The sequence below is a fragment of the Anabrus simplex genome, chromosome 1, assembly GCF_040414725.1.
Source record: "Anabrus simplex isolate iqAnaSimp1 chromosome 1, ASM4041472v1, whole genome shotgun sequence".
NCBI lineage: Eukaryota > Metazoa > Arthropoda > Insecta > Orthoptera > Tettigoniidae > Anabrus > Anabrus simplex.
In genome coordinates this window covers 1,588,645,525-1,588,665,055 of record NC_090265.1, presented here as the reverse complement: position 1 = coordinate 1,588,665,055, position 19,531 = coordinate 1,588,645,525, and positions in this window count along the sequence as shown.

Genomic DNA, 19,531 nt, shown 5'->3' with positions numbered 1-19,531 from the left:
AGGCGAACTGCACTCCTAATACATTTTGTTTTAAAACCTAATCTGGCTCTAGGCCACAAATGCAAGGGCTAATCCCATACTAACGAGGTGACTTTAGAAGGAAACAATTTACATTACGTTAAAGAAGAATTGGTTGTGAAAAGGTAAGTTCACCTCAAAACTATATGAGTGGGAGCTCGAGAGGGTAAAGCACTCCCTATCCCAATATGTAGCATAAAAGAGAATAGATACTAAGAGTGTCTTTACATTTTAGGGAAAAGATACATGGTGGAAAAGCTTCGGACCCGCCCCGAGAGTTAAACTGCTGAGCTAGCAAGAAAAGAAGTTATTATACGGCCATTACCTGGTTGTTGAACTGCTATCCGAAGAAAGAGGCGCTTCCCGCCCCCTGCTATGTACTTTACACACTGAAAGATGGTACAGAAGTGGCGCAGAGACCCTAAAATCAGCAGTTTATATACTCTCGCGGAAAGTTCGAGGCGTTTCAGGAAAGAAAACACCCGCCCACAATCATTTATTGGTTAGGGTTAAGCAGCATATCCAATTTGAAGAAGAAACACCTTATTGGTCATAAATTAATTAAAGAAATTCGGGATTGGCTAAATTCAAAACAAGGGGAAAGAAAGGGGTATACAGCCAACTTAAACAATACCAGAAAGAAATTTAACAAGAAACAAACTTTTGAAATAAAAATTTCTCCAAAAAAACAGTTCTTTCACCTTGCACTAGGGTGCACTATAGTAGTTCTTCAGTAGTGTCCTCTAGAAGAGAAAGTTCACACTCCTTACTACAAGCAAAACAAAAATACGTCGAAAACGACCCAGTTCAGAAACTTCAAAATTTCCAAGTAGTGAGATCTTCTGGGTAACTTGAAAATTAATACATTAGATAAAGTTCGGACTTCCTCCAGCAGAGGATTTTCAACTGGCGCAAGGTTTGAATTAGCGGCGTGGAGGTGTACCGCACGGTACATACTGTATTGCCAAAATCCCTCGTTACGCAGAATTCCGTGAATTTAAAGAATTATCGGGCACTCGAAGTCCACCGAGGTGTCACGGTATTTCACGAGCCTGCCGCGGGTGAGATCCTTCCCACGCGACATCGAGGCTCTTAGGAGCGCAACATGGCTGCCCTCATAAATAAGAGTAGCTTGTTGATTTGAAATAAATATTGAGAAACAAAATTCTCATCGTGGAATTATGGGTTCAATACCTCGATAGTTGTTGCAATCCTTCCTGTTCCCTTGCTTATAGATGGGTGCAATTACTGCTTTTGCCCAATCTGAAGGTACCTTACGAACACTCCATGCTAATTTTACTACTCTATGAAGCCATTTCATCCCTGCCTTCCCACTATATTTCACCATTTCAGGTCTAATTTCATCTATTCCTGCTGCCTTATGACAATGGAGTTTATTTACCATCCTTTCCACTTCCTCAAGCATAATTTCACCAACATCATTTTCCTCCTCCCCATGAGCTTGGCTGTTCACAACACCATCAGGATGATTTTCTTTTATATTGAGAAGATGTTCAAAATATTCCCTCCACCTCTCCAGTGATTTCCTGGGATCTATTGTGAGTTCACCGGAATTACTCAAAACACTGTTCATTTCCTTTTTCCCTCCCTTCCTAAGATTCTTTATTACTGTCCAGAAAGGTTTCCCTGCTGCTTGACCTAGGCTTTCCAGGTTGTTACCAAAATCTTCCCAGGACTTCTTTTTGGATTCAACAACTATTTGTTTCGCTCTGTTTCTTTCATCTACATACAACTCCCTGTCTGCCTCGGCCCTTGTTTGAAGCCTTTTCTGATAAGCCTTCTTTTTACGTTTACAAGCTGCTCTCACTTCATCATTCCACCAAGATGTTCGCCTTTTCCCATCTTTACACACAGTTGTTCCTAGGCATCCCCTTGCTGTTTCTACTACAGCATCCCTGTATGCCATCCATTCACTTTTTATATCCTGAACCTGCTTACTGTCTACTGTTCGAAACTTCTCACTAATCATATTCATGTACTGCTGTCTAATGTTCTCGTTCTGGAGATTTTCTACCCTTATTCGTTTGCAGACAGATTTCACTTTCTCTACCCTAGGCCTAGAGATACTTAGTTCACTACAGATCAGATAGTGGTCTGTATCATCGAAAAATCCGCGAAAAACTCGTACATTCCTAACAGATTTCCTGAATTCGAAGTCGGTTAAGATATAGTCTATTATGGATCTGGTACCCCTAGCCTCCCATGTGTAGCGGTGAATAGCCTTATGCTTGAAGAATGTATTCGTAACAGCTAAACCCATACTAGCACAGAAGTCCAGCAAAGGCTTCCCATTCCCATTAGCTTCCATATCTTCGCCACATTTACCAATCACCATTTCGTATCCTTCAGTTCTATTCCCAACTCTCGCATTGAAATCGCCCATTAGCACTATTCTATCCTTGCTGTTGACCCTGACCACGATGTCACTCAATGCTTCATAAAACTTGTCAACTTCATCCTCATCCGCACCCTCACATGGTGAATACACTGACTCAATTCTAGTCCTAATTCCTCCAAATAACAAATCTACCCACATCATTCGCTCATTTACGTGCCTAACAGAAACTATGTTCCGTGCAATGGTATTCCTGATAAAAAGCCCTACCCCAGACTCTGCCCTTCCCTTTCTAACACCCGTCAAGTACACTTTATAATCTCCTATATCTTCCTCGTTATCTCCCCTTACCCGAATATCACTTACTCCTAGCACATTCAGATGCATCCTCTTTGCTAACTCAGCCAGTTCTACTTTCTTTCTTCCATAAGCCCCATTAATATTGATAGCTCCCCATCGAATTCCATTTCGTTCGCCAAGTTGTTTCCAAGGAGTCCCTCGCCTGTGAAATGGGAGTGGGACTCCGTTACTCCCATAGGTCCGAGGCTTGCTTAAAATGTTCTGAGCTCGGTAGATTCATGAAGCAGGATGCTACCCTACTTACACATAGTCCAAGTGAGGATCTCTCCTCTAACGGGTTATGGACCACCGGTGGATTGTATAGTCCTAGCCGCCTGAGCACAAGGAGGGCCAGGACTCAGAATATGTCCGAGATGCCCACTCCCATTCCATAGCAACTGGTATCCCGACTCTCAGGACCACTTACTAGGCCACTCATCCGTTGCCCATGGTTCACGAACTAGGACGTGACTACAGTAACCCACAAACATGAACCATCAGAAGGGATGAAAATCCTCGACTCGGCCGGGAATCGAACCCGGGACTCTTTGAACCGAATTTGGACAGTTGGACAATATACACACATTTTAACAATCTTCTTATAAATAAAGTTGTTCGTGTCTGTTTGTCTGTTTGTTTGTTTGTTCCACCATCACGTCGAAACGGCTATATAGATCTCAACCAAACTTCATATTTATAGTATACTCACCCCGGGGAAGGTTTCGATATGCATATCATTTTAAAATCATTGAAAAGACGGGGGTTTTATAGGAAAACATTTTTTCTCTTATACTATTATAGGCAAAATATAGAATTTGTCGTATAAGGACGAGACAAAGCTCAATTTAATCCTCTTGACGCAAAGAACAAAACTTGGTAAGCCCTACGAGCCCGAAAACCGTGTTTTAAGGCTAGAACGAACCGTTACGGAGATATTGGCACCACACTACCCCTGCTCTAGGAATCGGATAAAGAAATGAACTGCCGTAACCATGGCAACGTCAGATCCAGGATTCTAGAGCAGTGAGATTACACAACAGTATATCTTTTCCAGATATTAAGTCTTATTTGTACGAATTTCGGTTGGCAGCTATGCCCAAACATACATACTGAAACGTGAATGCTCGTAGGGCGTTCCCGTTTCATCTCGTATGTTTGGGCATAGCTGCCAACCGAAATTCGTACAAATAAGACTTAATATCTGGAAAAGATATACTGTTGTGTAAGGCACTCATAGGACTCCTTTGGGCGGGGATGGAAAGGGGGTGAAGTACGAGTATACAAATCTTACTATATATAGAATTGGAAGTGTGTGTGTAAATGACACATCTCCTCCTAAACCACCGGAGCAATTTCAACCAAACTTGGTACACGTATTACTTACTATCGGGAGACGAGTACTGTGGGGGTAAGCCATCCCTAGCGCCCTTAAGGGAGAGGGTCAGTGGGGGGTAGTTACAATAATAATCGATAATAGTGTCGAATTCATAGTTTTCGGAGTCGCTGAGTTGAAAAGTAATACTCTAGAATTTTTTAAAGTCCAGCCCCCTTTTAGGTGGGGAGCAAAGGGGGGGTGAGATATAGAAATAATTAGAAACAGTTTCGAATCCATAGATTTCAGGGTATCTGAGATGAATAGTATTACTCCGGATTTTTTGCAAGTCCAAGTGGGGAACGAAGGGGGTGAGATATAAAATTAATCGAAAAACTACATATAAAAATATTATCTTCTTCTTCTTACTATATATAAAAACTGATGTATGTGTGTGCGTGGGTGTGGGTGTGTAAATGACAAATCTCCTCCTAAACCACTGGAGCAATTTCACCAAACTTGGTACACTTATCAGTTAGTAACAGCAGACAAACCGCGTGAGGGTAAGACACCCCTAGCACCGTTATGGGCAGGGGGCGAAGGGGGTGGTATAAAAATAATCTAGAATATTATCGAATCCATAGTTTTCGTCGTAGCTGAATTAATTAGTGACACTCCGATTTTTTTAAATTCATGTTCATCCCCCTTTGGGGTGTGGGTGAGGGGGAGTGAGATATAAAAATAATCAAAAACAGTGTCGAATCTACAGTTTTCTGGGTCACTGAGATGAATGGTGACAATCCAGATTTTATATCTCTTAGTGGTGGAGGGCGGGAGGATGACAGTCTCATTGACAGTTGAAATCCTGTACATCGTATCTATAGTGCGACGGCTAAATACATATAGTTATCACTTATTAATTTTTGACAGGATCAAATACTTCCCAGTCGATTCGAGCTTCCATAAGGACGATGTTTTACTCGAAAATTAAATAATCTAAAACTTGAAATCAAACACATATAAATAATGTTAAAACTACATAATAGATCATAACATATCAATCTGCAAGTCAAAAAGAAATTCTATAAAAATTCACATCACACAGAACTAACTGGAAATGCAAATCTTAAAGGTAAATATTCAGAAACTATCCGGGCAACGCCGGGTACTACAGCTAATATCACATAAGTTTATTACACAAACACTACAATACTAAACAGTACATAGTTATAAAAATGAACACGTAAAAGGAAAGCAAAATAAACATACAAAATAGACCAGAATGAAGAAAACTATCGCAGTTTGTAAATAAAAACGAATTTAGCACGAAATTGGGTAAAACGCGGAGTGAAATAACATAACAGGTTAACAAAACTATTTAATTTACACTCAACTTAATCCTTCCAACACCGGGCGAGTTGGCCGTGCGCGTAGAGGCGCGCGGCTGTGAGCTTGCATCCGGGAGATAGTAGGTTCGAATCCCACTATCGGCAGCCCTGAAGATGGTTTTCCGTGGTTTCCCATTTTCACACCAGGCAAATGCTGGGGCTGTACCTTAATTAAGGCCACGGCCGCTTCCTTCCAACTCCTAGGCCTTTCCTATCCCATCGTCGCCATAAGACCTATCTGTGTCGGTGCGACGTAAAGCCGTTAGCAAAAAAAAAAAAATCCTTCCAAGAATATTCGAGTTAATTTAATAATAATAATAATAATAATAATAATAATAATAATAATAGCAGCCTAAATTTCGTGGACAATTTCGTTAACCAATTATCCACTGTTACTCATACATTAGTCTCTGAAACAACTGTATCGACACTTGGTTTGATCCACAATGTCTGATGAGCTTCATAGGTCGTTAATCTTGAACATACAGTAACATTTAAATTCTGGGAATCCGCGATAACCTCAAAGATCTGTCTTTTTTTGTGTGAGGAAGTGGCTGGTTTCCATTTTCAGAGTCAGTCGAACAAAGATTCTGTCTAGAGGGTGAATGATTGATCACATCGGTAGCAATCTACAGAGTGCAGCGAAGCTCATCCATCACGAGTGTAAACAGCGCGCATGCGTGAATTTGTCGGCCTAAACATATATGTGTTTAATTCACAGCTGAAGGAAGATTTCTCAAGAAAATAGGTCAAATAAAGTATTTTGTCATTTTCACAGTCTCAGTGGTGTAGCCAAATAGTCCTTCTGTTTTCAAGATAGCAGGTTCGATCCCACTTTCTTTCAGACATAATGAACACATTTAAAAAGTTCTAAACTCTTCAAACGTTTAATGCTGAGACAAATAACCCAAAAGATAAATTTTGTACTAGTGGACACTCAGAATTAGGGGGCACGTGGTGGTACCCCATCTTTGCATGTATGGCCATTGTTGAAGTCCTTTAGAGACATTTTAATTACATCTGCACGTAGCTTTTTAATGGGTACACACACCCATTCTAGCTTTGCATTTTCTTGTAGAATTCAAAATATATTTTTCTTAATTTAGACTATGTTTAGTGTATCAATAACATTGGTGTAAATTAGACTGAAATTAGCAAAGGTAGACAAACCCATTTTAACCTTATTACCTTCAAACTTTGCGCAAACATGCATCTGTACGTTATTTATAATTTTGGGTCCCCACTATTAAAACGATGGAAAAAAATTTGAATTACCTTGAGTAATAGCATGAAAATACCAACTCTTTGTAAGAAGCGATGTCACTTATTAATAGGATTGCCATAAGGATGAGATTGAATCAGAACACAAACATCGACAACTTCCAACCACAGGCGCCGACACCACGGGACCACTTGCCCCCATAGATATAGTCGTACGGGGACGCAATCGTGTTTTTGCTCCCGTAAGCTGTCATTTCTTGATGGATACAGTACTTTTGCATCCATCTCTTGACACAGGCCAGAGTAAAGTGTAGCTTCCACCAAAGTCCCAGTCAACATCCATGGCTGTGACAATATGGAAGCTGCTGGGGTATGGGTAGTGCTGAGTAATGACATTCGGAGCACGACTAGTGCATCTGAGTGTTATGAAAGGTGCTGCTCATAAGGTCAGTCATGCTGCAATAGTACTTTCTGACCCAGTGAGAAAAGCAATGGCAAATTACCTCACTCCTCATCTTGCCTCATTTTGGTGCTGCCATTGGTTTTTGGAGTTTTCTTATAACCGCATGACCTTTGGTGGTGCTATTTGAGGATCCAACCAGCCTCTGGGCTGATGACCTAACAGACAAGAATGATATTTTCATCCTTGCCCTCGCGCTCAAGAACAAAGTCAGCGCCTATGGTTCCAACGAGTGTATTTGGGTAATTCCATATGAACTGTCCCGTCCGTTACCAAAAGTCATACTTGTTACATGATGTTAATGTTAAAAATAAAATAAAGAAATAATAAGAAATCACACTTTATGTAAAACACCTACTTTACAGACCACTCCAAAATTATATAATATTCAATGTTATTTGCATAGATTTTAAGTAAGCTCACGTGGAATTACTAATTTCTCAATAATACGGATAAGTGAAAATTATAAACAGCATTTATATACCTTTGCTTAAAGATATTTATGACACAGAAGTGCCCTGATTATGATACCAATCATACTTTTCCGTACTTGACACACTTTTTAGCAACTCATCTTTTTTTAAATATAATCATGAAATGACTGCCAAGATATTTCTTTAAAATTCTATTGAAACAATAATATTGGTCCGCCTCTGTGGTGTAGTGGTTAGCGTGATTAGCTGCCACCCCCGGAGGTCCGGGTTCGATTCCCGGCTCTGCCACGAAATTTTCAAAGTGGTACGAGGGCTGGAACGGGGTCCGCTCAGCCTCGGGAGGTCAACTGAGTAGAGGTGGGTTCGATTCCCACCTCAGCCATCCTCGAAGTGGTTTTCTGTGGTTTCCCACTTCAACTCCAGGCGAATGACGGGATGGTACCTAACTTAAGGCCACGGCCGCTTCCTTCCCTCATCCTTGCCTATCCCTTCCAATCTTCCCATCCCCCTACAAGGCCCCTGTTCACCATAGCAGGTGAGGCTGCCTGGGCGAGGTACTGGTCATACTCCCCAGTTGTATCACCCGACCAAGAGTCTGAAGCTCCAGGACACTGCCCTTGTGGCGGTAGAGGTGGGATCCCTCGCTGAGTCCGAGGGAAAAGCCGAACCTGGAGGGTAAACAGATGAGGGAAGGAAGCGGCCGTGGCCTTATGTTAGGTACCATCCCGGCATTCGCCTCGAGGAGAAGTGGGAAACCACGGAAAACCACTTCGAGGATGGCTGAGGTGGGAATCGAACCCACCTCTACTCAGTTGATCTCCCGAGGCTGAGTGGACCCCGTTGCAGCCCTCATACCACTTTTCAAATTTCGTGGCAGAGCCGGGAATCGAACCCAGGCCTCCGGGGTTGGCAGCTGATCACGCTAACCACTACACCACAGAGGCGGACCATACAATGCAATACAATGAGAAATTGCTTTCTCATTGTGAGAGTTCACATAACGAATAATTTTATCCACAACTCCAGTATTTCTCATTATCTGTGGTGAAGTAACAACACGTCCTGCATTTATCCAGAGAGAATCTGGAGCTCGAATTGTAGTATTTTCACTATTTAGTAACTACAAAATTAAGTAACGATAATAAACGGAATCGTATACATATTTATTGATAACTTATACAGAGAGAACAAAACTTTCGGCATGGAAATATTGTTTTACTAGCGAATGTACCCGTGCTTCGCTACGGTATTCTACATTGTATTCGAATATCGAAGTATATAGTGTACATGCAGTAAATATGATTGTTTTAAAATTGCATGTCTCTTAGCGTTATCCGAGAAAGAGCATGGGGAGGTCCCCGTACGTTGTTTCCAATGTAAAGTGTTTGTTACGGATTTGTGATATAACGGCAGGCTCACTTGCCTACTGGCATTCACAATCGAGTTGGGAAGTTTACATTATAATTGCAAGCCCCATTGCCTACTACGCGGACAGAATCGATTTGGGGAGTTTTCGTTAAAATGGCAGCCCCCCTTTCCTACTTCCAGACAGATTACAGTTGAGGGGTTTCTATTATAATGGCAGGAAATTACAATACTATCACTCGAAATTGAGTTGTGCAGTTATCATTATAATGCCAGGCCCATTTTTCTACTGCCAGCCAGCTTACTGCCAGTCACACCAAGTTGGTGAGTTTCCATCAAGATAGCAGGCCACTATGCCTAATGCCAGTCACATTTTAGATGAGGACATTTCTTTATAATGGCGGGCACCCTTGCCTACTGCCAATCACAATCGGGTAGGGGAGTTTTAAACAAAACTGCATGCTCACTTGCCTTCTGCAAGTCAAATCGAGAAGGGAACTATTCATTACAATTGTAGGCCTTCCTTACTAATGACAGTTACACAGGAGTTGGAGAAGGAACCCTTTCCTACTGCCAGTCAAAGTCGGTGTGGGGAGTACTGATTACAATAGCAGACCCACCCTTTCTCGATCGCTAAAAGTCGACATCAGTGAATACATATAGATCGACATACGAAAGTATATGCGTGTTTGCAATATTGAAGGCCTTCATTTACAGATTAACTGCTACTAAACGTACGTCATATCGACAAAGGATTATACCATAAGACACGCCGGATTTAGTGGCCTAAATGGCTGGTCCTATGATATGTCATCTATTCTTGGGTCAGATTGAGTTAGAAACGTGGAACAGGGTAACGTTTTTGTAAGATTATCTCACATTACATTACTTTTCGGATAATTATGTGACAGCTACATACACAGCATTTGGCTCCCATATGGCTACTCGGTGGGCCAATTTTCGTGAAGAGTTTGATGATTCTGTATTTCATATAAGTAATCGAAAGTATGAATTATGCATGTGAAAATTCCAAATTGACTTAACATCGATTGACAGAGAAAAATCAAACGTAAAAGGGATACAGATACGGCAAAAAGTCATAAGACCAAGGTTGTAAATCATTCCAAATTGAACGGAGATTGTGCAATCCGTTATGTGATAGGAATTTCCGAAGGTCTGCACCATCATTAAAATTGCCTGCATATTTCGATATTCTTCGGGGATAAAAAGTGAAAAAGTTAATGATCTAGGATGTTTTCCGTTCGTTACAGGCTAAAACGTATAATTTTGTCAAATTTCAATTATCTTCTTTTTCTTCTGGCAGATTATGCCGCAATCTGGATTTTGAGCGAGGCGGGTAAAAATTAGGACTTCAGGAAACTAAACCAAAAATTATGGAGATGGTCATTATTACCCCTTAAACGGAAAGCTGTACGAAAATTTCGCCAAAATAGTCAGTGTAGTGGCACACAGTCGTTACGATTTGATTCATATAAATAAGGAATCTGCTCCATGTAAAACACCTTTGTGGCTATGTCCGCTGGACTTAACCTGCAAAACTGACCATTCATGGTATCTCCCTTATTAATCCTCCTGACGAAAAAATGCACATCAAAAAAAGGTTTAGAGGTGGAATTCCATCACGTTTGGTCGATTTCCAGTCAGGTTTATCTTGTTCTGTATATATTGTGGAAGAGTAAAATCACCATTTCGGTTCCCTATAAACCGCCAGTCCATTCCGGAACATGAAATGTTATTTACGTTTAAAACCTACCTTTGGACAGGTGGATGCTAAATATAAATTTTGGTTCGAATGTCTTCAGTAGTTTTCAAGTTGTAAGGAATACGCTTTACACGCACCCGCTCGTGAGTTAAGTCCGATGAGACTTGTACAGAAAAACGGTCCGTTAATGATATCTCCCTTATTAATCCTCGTATCGAAATGATGCACATGAGAAAAAAGGTTTAGAAATTAATTTCTACCAAGGCAGGTAGATTTAAAATAACGTTGGTTGTGTATATTTTGTGGAAGTGCAAAATCCTGTTTCTATTTCGTATAAACCCCCAGTCAGTTCAGGGATTTAGAAACAATATTTGCCCTAAAACCTGTCAAGGACAGGCGTATTCTAAATATGAGTCTTGGTGGAAATACATCCAGTAGTTTCGAGCACTCGCGTACATACGGCGTAATTAAGGAAGAAAATAATACAGTTAAGAAAGTTGAAACTAATAGAAAATGAATTATAACTGAGGACAGCCGGATAACGACAAATATGTAAATGGAAAGTGAATGTATTGGAAAATCAAATGCCCCTCAGTAAATTATGCTAGTGTGAGTTATGGATATAATAAAGCGGTAACAGAGGAGAAAATTAGGTCCAGTGATTCCTAGGTAAACAAATAAGAAGAAGATGACTAATGGTGTTATTACTTAATCTATTCGAGGGCGGTTATAACAACCAACGATATTCCGCCAATATCCCGCAGGTAGGCCGATTGACGCCTCTCTTGTCTTCTACCCAAGGAACAACCACGAATTTAAAAGCACGATGAGAAAAGTGCAATACGTTACTTCCCTGCTGGCATGCAGTCAGAAACTTTGCCATGGTAACCTGTAGGTTCGTTGTCGGTCTGTCTGTCACTCAATGCAGAGCATGATACCAGCGGAAAATTGTAAATTTCTCCGTCATGTGAAGAGTAAGGTAAATTATGAACATAACGAAAGTTGTTTATAATGAAGAGACGTTTCCCGTACGGTAAACGAAGTTTACAGAAAATCAATAGTATAAGAGAAAATGGAGGAAAACCATTCTGGTTTTCCTATAAACCCCCCGTCTTTTCAAAGATTTTAAAATGATATGCATATCGAAACCTTCCCCGGGATGAGTATACTCTAAATATGAAGTTTGGTTGAGATCTATCTAGCCGTTTCGACGTGATGGTGGAAAAACCATTCTGGTTTTCCTATAAACCCCCCGTATATTCAAAGATTTTAAAATGATATGCATATCGAAACCTTCCCCGGGATGAGTACACTCTAAATATGAAGTTTGGTTGAGATCTGTCTAGCCATTTCGACGTGATGGTGGAAAAACCATTCTGGTTTTCCTATAAACCCCCCGTATATTTAAAGATTTTAAAATGATATGCATATCGAAACCTTCCCCGGGATGAGTATAATCTAAATATGAAGTTTGGTTGAGATCTATGGAGCCGTTTCGACGTGATGGTGGAAAAACCATTCTGATTTTCCTATAAACCCCCCGTCTATTCAATGATTTTAAAATGATATGCATATCGAACCTTCCCCGGGATGAGTATACTCTGAATATGAAGTTTGGTTGAGATCTATCTAGCCGTTTCGACGTGATGGTGGAAAAACCATTCTGGTTTTCCTATAAACCCCCCGTATATTCAAGGATTTTAAAATGATATGCATATCAAAATCTTCCCCGGGTGAGTATACTCTAAATATGAAGTTTGGTTGAGATCTATCCAGCCGTTTCGACGTGATGGTGGAAAAACCATTCTGGTTTTCCTATAAACCCCCCGTCTATTCAAAGATTTTAAAATGATATGCATATCGAAACCTTCCCCGGGATGAGTATACTCTGAATATGAAGTTTGGTTGAAATCTATCCAGCCGTTTCGACGTGATGTTGGAACAGACAAACAGACAGACAGACAGACAGACAGACAAACAAACAGACAAACAGACAAACAAACAGACACGAAACGTAAAAACCACCGATTCGGTCTTGAGTTGACCTAAAACGGATAAATATCTGAAAAATTGGCAAAACAAAAGAAATTACAGACAGCGGACCCCCTACAATTTTATTTATATAGATTTTCACATTTAAACTTTTTGAGGTGCAGTCTGCAAATATGTCGGCTGTCGGCTTCATGACAATAACACATTTACGTAAATGTAATACTGAAGACAGCTAAAGCATGATGTTACACCAAAGGGGCTATAAAGATGGTCGGTTGCGCTATTCTGCTGAATTGATATAAAAACTGTGCATGCTGGTGCGGTAACACGAATTCGATAATTTTGTCGCGAAATATAGCTGTTGGTTTATTGAAGGTCCTGATAATTTTACACCAGATTGGTCACCGTAGCCATGAGCTACAGTAGCCTCTTCCAGTTCTACGCCTTTTACCTTGAAATCATTATAAACTGACTCTAATCGACGATCTCTTGTTCTCTTACACTCCATAAATGTTGTCTGTCATTCTGCTAGGTAGCCTGTTCTCTATGACAAATTACTCAACGAAAGGTACTCAGACTTTTGTCATTTCCTAAAATCAGTTTGCCAAAATCTTAGTAAAATCCTTCTCATTGTCTAAATTAAGGAGACCTATAACATTTGTTTGTTTCAAAAATGAATTTAAGTGAAAGGAAATTATAAATAATATTCAAACCATAATACTCACTTAATTCCCAGGTTGCATTCGTGAGATACTTGGTCCGAGCTCCACTGTCGGCACCCCTGAAGATGGTTTTCGGTAGTGTCCCATTTTCACACCAGGCAAATGGTGCCATAAATAAGGTAACGGCCGTTTCCTTCCTGCTCCTAGCCCTTTCCTACAAGACCTTTTTTTTTGCTGTTTGTTTTACGTCGCACCGACACAGATAGGTCTTTGGCGACGGTGGGATAGGAAAGGCCTAGGAAGTGGAAGGAAGCGGCCGTGGCCTTAATTAAGGTACATCCCCGGCATTTACCTGGTGTGAAAATAGGAAACCACGGAAAACCATCTTCAGGGCTGCCGACAGTGGGGCTCGAACCCACTATCTCCCCTATCTATGTTGATGCGACGTAAAGCCAACTGTAAAAACTATCACTTAATTGTGGTACAGTGAGCTTACAATAAGGTCCAAAATATAGTTCTGTATATCTGGAAGTTACAGCTGCAGACATTTTAGAATTAGCCTACAATAATAATAATAATAATAATAATAATAATAATAATAATAATAATAATAATAATAATAATAATAATAATAATAATAATAATAATAATAATAATGCCTTGGTTACCATGTGCAGGGATTTTTATTTGGCATAATCTAGACTGCCTGCACGCCAATTTCAATGTTCCGTGCTACTCTACCAAATAGTAGATTCAACCGGATCCTTCTAGGGATATCTATGGCTGAATGTTGTCGGGTAAACAGCAAGTTTGTCATCAGAGATCTTTTCCATGCCAACATCTCACGACATCGAATGTCGAATGCAGTTTTTCCCACTGTTCAAGAATCCGACTACCTCTGCCGGGTTTGAACCCGCAATCTCGGCATCCGAACGCCGACACTTTCATCTATCCTCCCTAGGTGAATTCTTGTTATTTTGCGACCCCGGCGGTATTAGAGCAAATCGAGGCCTAGGGAATCTTTCATTTTCATGCCCTTCGATACCCTTGCCTTTCTTTGACCGATACCTTCATTTTTCGAAGTGTCAGATCCCTTCCATATTTTTCTCTCTAATTAGTGTTATGTAGATGATTGTTGCCTAGTTGAACTTCCTCTTAAAATAATCACCACCACCACCACCTACCATTAATCCAGAAAGGTGACTAGTTTAGCAATAATGAGGTAGGACATTTCAAATCCCATTAAGGTGACATTAACTCTAATTAAATTAGTGCTTCACGTTCGTGTGTTCTTGAGACCAATTGACTGGGCTAGAATTCGATCAAACAATTCTTAGTATTGGCGAGTGTCCAACAAAGCGTTTCATACAGCTAGTCAGCTAGCCTTGTGATGGTGGCGGTTATTATTGTTTTAAGAGGGAGTACAACTAAGTGACCGTCCTCGTAGCCTTGTGACATTCTCCCAACGAGGGACGCTGTACTTTACCTGTGACTTCAAGCGAAAACATGTGCCTTCTATTGTCGTCATGCAGAATAAAGATTACCATTGCCTAGAGCTACGGTGGACATTCTCACTGCACGTGCAGCCATCACAGACCGACTCACACATTTTGGCGCTTGTTAAAGCTAAGCGCTTGCTGCAACGTTTACAAAATCCATCACAGCACAAACCAATATATTTTGACTTAATTTTTAGTTTGCCGAATGAGGCCCGTAAGAAAGGAATACTTACTTACTACTATCCAGGTTGGTTTTTCCCCGGACTCAGCAGGGATCTCACTTTTACCACCTCGAGAACAGTGGCCTGGAGCGTGAGACTTTGGGTCGGGGGATACAACTGCGGAAGAGGACCAGTGACTTGCCCAGGTGGTCTCACCTGCTGTGCTGAAAAGGGGCCTTGTGCGAGGATGGCAATATCGAAAGGGACAGGGAAGAGGGCAGGAAGCAGCCGTGGCCTTAAGTTAGGTACCATCCCAGTATTTGCCTGGAGAGAAGGGGGAACCGCGGAAAACCACTTCGAGGATGGCTGAGGTGGGAATCAAACTCCCCTCGACTCACAGCGGCTGAGTGGACCCCCTTCCAACCCTAGTACCACTTTTAAAATGTCGTGGAAATCGAACCCGGGCCTCCGGGGGTGGCAGCTAAATCACACTAACCACTACACGACAGAGACTGACAAGAAAGGAATCCTGCCTGATATCATCTTCTTCTTCTTTTGCTACCACTTTTTGCCACACCTGTGGGGTCGCGGGTGCGAACTGGCGCATACATGTGGATTTGGCCCTGTTTTACGGCCGGATGCCCTTTCTGACACCAAGCCTATATGGAGGGATGTAATCACTATTGCGTGTTTCTGTGATGGTTGGTAGTGTGACATGTTGTCTGAATATGATGAGGAGAGTGTTGGGACGGATACAAACACCCAGTTCCCGAGCCAGAAGAATTAGTCAGATGCGATTAAAATCCCCGACCCGCCCAGGAATCGAAGCCGAGACCCTCCAAACTGAAGGCCAGTACGCTGACCATTAAGCCTACGAATGAATCCTGCCTGGTATATTAATATGATTTTTTTTTTTTTTTTTTTTTTTTTTTTTTTTTGGCTGGGATCTATCTGAAATTAACAAGGACAGTTTTGCGTAGACAAAAGACTAACACCGTAACCAGGCAACCAGTGTATGTCATGTGGATGGGAGAACGACACCATTTTGGTGGACGGAAGGGTATGTTTTTGGAAGATTTTTATGTTGGACTTATTAGATGTATAAAGAGAGGCTGTAAACATAGCAATGGCAAATAATATTAACGGGAAAACATTAATTAAAATTTTAGACACTGGTCAAGGAAAAGAAAATTATTTCGTCTTCTAAGACTAAAATCGTATCCATGAATTGATGTTTCCCTGTGTAGTTGAGAAAATAGTAACTTTTTTCCTTGGAGTAAGGATCATACAGGAATAATGCACAATAAGAATGTCAGCCTGTTCACTAAACAAAGAACCGCCAAAGAACACTTCTAAGGCATCCTGCTACCACACAGAGACTTAATTCCTGTATTAAAACAACGATGCCTTCAGACAGGATCAGATGAAAGGCCTATCCCTCAACTGCAGAAGAGAAAACGCTAGCCGGGCTGAGAGGCTCAGGCAGTTGAGGCGCTGGCTTTCTGACCCCAACTTGGCAGGATCGATCCTAGCTCAGTCCGTTGGTATTTGAAGGTGCTCAAATACGTCAGCCTCGTATTGATAGAATTACTGCCACGTAAAAGAACTGCTGCGGGGCTACATTTTCGACACCTCAGCGTCTCCGAAAATTGTAAAAGCAGTTAGTGCGACGTAAAGCCAATAACGTCATTGTCATTATTATTATTATTATTATTATTGAAGTTTTCATTCATAACTAACTGCTTGTACTGAAATCTCGAGGCCTTTAACTTATACACATTATCCTGAGTAGACTAGATATTTTTATCAGTAACATATCCATGTAAGGAATGTATGTCGTAAACTTTCAGAACTCTGTGGACAGCACAGCACTTATTCAACATAACAGTAATATGTCAATCATTTTGAAAAAAAGGAAAGTATTTCTTTATGTCAGAGTATCGTTCGCAGCTACAACTCTCTTATAAAATAATTTAAGGGAAGTGAAAAGCCGAACAAGGAGTATATTCATCAATTAAATAGTACTGGAACTTGGTTTCTGGTAATTGTCGTTTTTCTTTTGGGTCATGGGAGTCATTTGTTTCTTGAGAGTGAAAGGAATGCGCGTTCTAGACGTAGTCTAGCAATATTTCATTGTAACAATTTCGACAGTCACAAAAGTGGAAAGAAAATAGCCGCCTGCTGTCTGGAGAGAGTCAGCAGTCTTTTGTAGCGCACAAGAAATGGAAAGAGACTCTGTTTCTACATTCCGTGGTCTGTAATGTATTACAATTACTTTTGTCTTTGCACATTGTCACTAACGCAGAATACCATTCGTGTTCTAATTTTTTTAAATGAGAAGGATATTTATTTCTTGAGCTAGTTGGCTATTTCTTAAAAAGTTTCATGTTGCTATGTTTGCATACGCATGTGTAGTTATTATGAGGCTTCGTCACTAAACTATGTATTTTAACCAAAGCAGTGCTTTTCCTATTACAAATATTCACAGAAATGTGTTAGCTGCCTCTGTGGCTGAGTGGTAGAGTGTCGGCCTCCGGATCGCAAGATAGCGGGTTCAAACCCGGCAGAGGTAGTCGGATTTTTGAAGGGCGGAAAAAAAGTCCATTCGACACTCCATGTCGTACGATGTCGGCATGTAAAAGATCTCTGGTGACACATTTGGTGTTTACCCGACAAAATTAATTAAATCTCAGCTATAGACGCCCAAAAGAGTTTCGGTTTACTCGGTCTGCTATCTAGTGGGCCTAGAGTAAAACGGAACGTCGAAATTGACGAGCAGACAGCCAGATGGCCTCAACTTGAAATGTCTGCACACGGTAGCTGAGGCCATACGATTATTATTATTATTATTATTATTATTATTATTATTATTATTATTATTATTATTATTACAGAAATTTGTTCACTGATTCGTTTGTTCCTTGTTATTTTTATTTCATTACTTAGTCAAGCTGCCAATTTTCAACCACCCAAATCATTTAAAAGTACTATATAGTTTTCGGAACAGACTTCCTCCGCTTCTTAGTTGGTCACTACGTTCATGGGTGTAAAATGTTCTCATCGAATCTGGATGAAACTTTGTGAGAATATCTTCATTTCCAATTTTCTCTAGGTTGTGAAGTATATTTAATTTTAGCATGGATTTAGATGAGCAAATTGAAACACAGCACCATCCTTTAAAAGAAAATTACACATTAAAGTTTAAAATAAAAATACTTTGTGTCATGTTTGGGCCATGAGCGAAAGCCAATGATTCATGTACTAAAACAGATGGGAATGAGTTTATTAAAGAAAAATAGTTCAATTCGCTGTATAAACTGAGATGATGATGATGGTGATGATGATGATGATGATGGTAGTGGCTGTTGTTTCAAGAAATCATACATCAGGATCATCTGCCCATACTAAAAGCAAATGGTGCCACAGCTCTCATATGATTGGCCTACTAAACCATCACTCCTCAGCTCGAAAGTCTGCAGATTGCGAGGTGACGCGTGGTCAATGCAACGAATCTTCTCTTGTCACTACTCCTGGCTTTCTAGACCGGGACAGCAACCTTACCGTCAGACGGCTCCTCAATTATTCTCAGGTAGGTCACAATAGACCCCGCTCTAACGTACACGAAGCAGAAGGTCAGTGCCCGCAATGGCATACTTAAGAAGCTGATCGGCAACATCTGGGCTGAGGACTTCTGCACTTGCGCTGTGTGTGTGTCAGCCGCTGAGTAGTGTGGCACGCTTCAGTACATGCTAAGCAGGTTGATACTGCGGTCAACGATATTGCAAAGAAAATCTGGGGATGCCTAAAAGCAACGGCAGTGTAAAACCTGCACCCGATTGTTGGAATAGCTCCACCCAACATCCGGAGGGCTACTGCTGCAGACGCCGTGAGAACAAAGCAGGAGAATGACCGTCGACATCCACTCCATGGTCACCAAGCAGCAAGGTCTCGCCTCAGATCCGGCAAGAGCTTCCTTGCTAGGACTCAGCCGCTGGAGGGAACACCAGAGACAACTTGTCTTAACAGATGGAAGAGCTCACTGCCCACAGACATGTCATCAAAGGAAGAACTAGCTCCTGGTGCCGACCTACGTACCTTACCCAGTATGGAGGTCCCTCAACCGCTTAAGAGTGGGCGTCCCTAGATGCAAGACCAACCTGAAGAAATGGAGGATCCTTCCAGCAAACGCAGACACCTCGTGTGACCGTGATGCTGAACAATACCCAAGCTACCTACTTATCTGTCCCCTCATGGACAATCCATGCACATCACAAGATAGTTTTAGAGGAAACAACAAGGCCATCGCAGCTGCAGCTTTTCGGAAATGTCGACCGGACACGGAAATGAATGACTAAATATCTTTTTTCAACCATCAGGTACGCTTAACAAAAGTTTGCAGGATACTATCCTCATTTTTCCGTATTTATTGTTCTCCTTCACAAACGTTTCTCAGAGATTCTGTTCTCAATTTGCACTTTAGTACATAGTATCTTTCGCAGAGTTCACCACATCTTTGGCACTTATAGTCATGGCAGGGGTCATGGAATTGCTTGGATTCACACAGTTTATGGTGAAATCCATGCACGGAGAGCCTTGTTAAT